The 3,268-nt window shown below is 42.4% G+C and overlaps 1 non-coding gene across 1 annotated transcript; it reads left to right on the forward strand.

Moving 5' to 3' along the window:
* Positions 1 to 2,736: 2,736 nt before the first annotated feature.
* TRNAS-GGA lies at positions 2,737 to 2,818 on the forward strand. The gene has a single exon. It is a non-coding gene; the product is annotated as a tRNA-Ser (tRNA).
* Positions 2,819 to 3,268: the final 450 nt, after the last annotated feature.

Below are 3,268 nucleotides of genomic sequence, written 5' to 3' on the forward strand. Positions count from 1 at the left end.
GAATGGACATATTTTTATAAACATTCTGGGAGGGTGTAAAACAGGTTTTTTTCCATCCATGGCACCTGACACCTGAGCGGCTTAGAGAGACATCAAACTAAGAGATGAAATAAAAAATATCACACTGCTTTGTAATCTTCTTCCAAGGTGGAGTGATATCTTAGAGAAGACGCTGTATCCCTTCCTTTGCTGTGACAAGCAAAGAGATCCCAGCCCATGTGGGGCTCCATAGGCAGCTGCAACAAAAGTCATAGGGTGAGTAGAAATATGATGAGGTCCTGACTGCTCCGGATGGATGACCTCACTGCTTTCTTCTATGCATTTTAACTACTCACCTGTAAAAACTGGATTCAACTCAAGGTCTTGCGCTTCACTGAAAGACCTGCATTTGGAATGAATACAGTTCTTCCACGGACCACATGAGTTCTGATGCACTGCAGCTGGCCGAACTGTCACTTGCTTCCATCTTCTAAGCAAAATGTGGAAATTTCTGGTCAGGAGTCTTCAACCTTGCCATCAGAGGGCTATAACTGCCATATTTAAAAAGGTTTTGCTCCTATGCTAAAGTATTTTCATAGAACAAGAAATGTGGTTTACATGAGAGAGAGAAAAGAACCAAAAAGACAAAAAGAAATTTTCTGCCCCTCACACATTTTTATCTAAGTTTGGTCCATGTATGTCTAATCTGGAGGCTACTGTCCTATATAAGTTAGAATTTTTTCGATCAGGTGCCCTGAACTCTCCATTCTCTTCTTCCTCTTTCACCAAATCCCTTGTGACATATTTATTCATTCAATCAGTAAAATATTTACTTAGAGACTGCTATGTGCCAGGGACTTTTCTGAGCATTGGGAATACAACAGTGAATAAAACACAGGCCTTGTCCTAAGAGTCTTTATATTAGAGGGATGGGGACAATGAACAAACACATGATTATAAAAGGTCAAATAGTGATAAGTGATATGAAGAAAAGAAAGCAGAGTAACTGTACAGAGAATGGTCATGAAAAGCCACTCTGAAGAGGTGACATTTGAGCATGGTTTTCAATGAAGTGAGGATTCATCTTAACTGTTCACTAAAGACAAAAATCTGGGCAGTTGCTAAAATGACTAAGTTCAGAGTTGGAAGTAAGAACAGGTATCAGAGTTGAGAAATATGGGAAATACCATCAGGATATTCAAAGAAGTCACCATGGACTTGAAGATTATCTACTGAAAGTCAACTAAATGATCCAAGGGATGAAAGAAGGCTGAGAGGTAGCATGGTTAAAATATATAATTTCAATGATGGTTATGAACATAATGAGCGGGGTGGGTCTGTCGGCTGATACATCGAATTCTAGAAAAACACCTTTAAATGGTAAATTAGAATAATAAAAAGTATATCTGAGCTTCTGGTTCTAGCACAAGATAAAGAGATGCACTTCTCCTAGTTTTCCCAATAAGTACAGCTAAAAACCTATTTTATATAAAACTAACACAAGCACTCTGAAAGGTGGAGAAAAAAAAGGCAGACTGGCTAAGGACTTTGGGATCCAAGGAATAACAAAGTGATGAATTTCCTGGGTGTTCTTCATTTATCTTGGACTAGGTATTGAGGAAGCCAGCAACCCAGAGAAACCAAAGAGCACAGACAAAACTAGTTTCAAGAAAGCCTGCTCTCTCTAGTCAAAAGACCAAGAAAGGGGCAAACAGCAATTCAGAAAAATTTTAGATAATAAACACTTTATTCCAGCCAAAAAATATAGGAAAAACATGGGCCTTACTCTCATTCCAATGAGCAAAGACTAAGTAGGGAACCTAGTGGGTAGGAGAAGGCCAAATGGATCTTCTCTCAGCCACTGTTAGTGGAGGCCACATGGTGAGCAAAAGTCAGGTGCCCCTCCCTCTCTATCAGCCAGGGTGGTATCAGCAAAGCCCTAGAAGGGAGCGTCAACTTCTAGGGCCTTACCCTCATTCCCATGAGCAAAGACTAAGTGGGAGCCTAGTGGGTAGAAGAAGGCCGTATGGATCTTTTATCCCCAGTCAATGTTAGTGGAGGCCACAGGGTGAGCAGAAATCACGTGCCCCTCCCTCTGTCAGTATCAGCAAAGCCCTAGAAGGCAGCTTCAATTTCTAAGTCAACAAGCAGTAACAGGGTTCCCCTCTACTTCCCCAGAGTATCACTGGAGGCTTAGTGGAGAACCTGCACTTCTATTTCCACACAGTAGTAATGAAGTGGTGACCACTTCCCCCACCAGCATGATGCCAGAGTAGACCTACCTGAAGAAAAGATGTAAATAAGATCCAGAATCTCATAATAAAATATTTACAATGTAAGAATTTAATTTAAAAAAGTCACTGATACCAAGAAACCAGAAAACCTCAAACTAAAGAACAGATACCAATACCAAGATAATACAAATGTCGGAATTATCTGGAAGTTCACGGTTCACGTATTGCTGAAGCCTGGCTTGGAGAATTGTGAGCATTACTTTGAACGTGGAGTAGCTCTTCTCGGCCCTCAGGCTTTTACGAAGTCTTTATTTCTTGCAAATCCTGAAGGCTGATCTGGTTGATATAAAGTCCCCGGGAGCTTCCTTCTTTTGTTGTAATATGTGGATGATTTGCTTCTTTGCTCCCCTTCTTAAGCCTCCTTACAGGAAAATGGCATCCACTTGAGAAAACTTTTGACCTATTACTAGACACTTGTGTGCCAGCTCTACATAGGTCTCACTGCCATAAGCAGTCACCAGCAGTAGTCGTGGCCGAGCGGTTAAGGCGGTGGACTGGAAATCCACTGGGGTCTCCCCGCGCAGGTTCGAATCCTGCCGACTACGGCAAGTTAACGTTTTGACACACATACTTTATTTCTTTTTTTGCAGGCGTCTCCGCAGACCATTTAAAGAATTTTATGAACGGAATACGACTGGGACCCCAAGGGGGATAGACGAGGAGGACACGACAGAGCTAAGGAGTCGGGCAATTGTGGTTACAACCTGAGTCCAGGAGGAGCGGAAGACGCGACAAAACCCTTCAGACAATGGCCAACAGGAAGGCCGGTAGCGCAGAAACGGACAACGCCGACTTGACAGGTCATCTAATCCAAACTCTTCCTGTATCATTTCTTCTTCTTTATAAATTTATTTACTCTGGGCTGTGTCAGCTCTTAGCTGTGACATGCAGGATCTTTCATTGCAGCACGCAGAATTCTCTCCAGTGGTAGCACAGGGGCTCCAGAGTGCGTGGGCTCTCTTACTTTCCCTGTGGGATGCGAGATCTTAGTTTCC

The sequence above is a fragment of the Bison bison genome, unplaced genomic scaffold (assembly GCF_000754665.1).
Source record: "Bison bison bison isolate TAMUID 2011002044 unplaced genomic scaffold, Bison_UMD1.0 scf7180017855203, whole genome shotgun sequence".
NCBI lineage: Eukaryota > Metazoa > Chordata > Mammalia > Artiodactyla > Bovidae > Bison > Bison bison.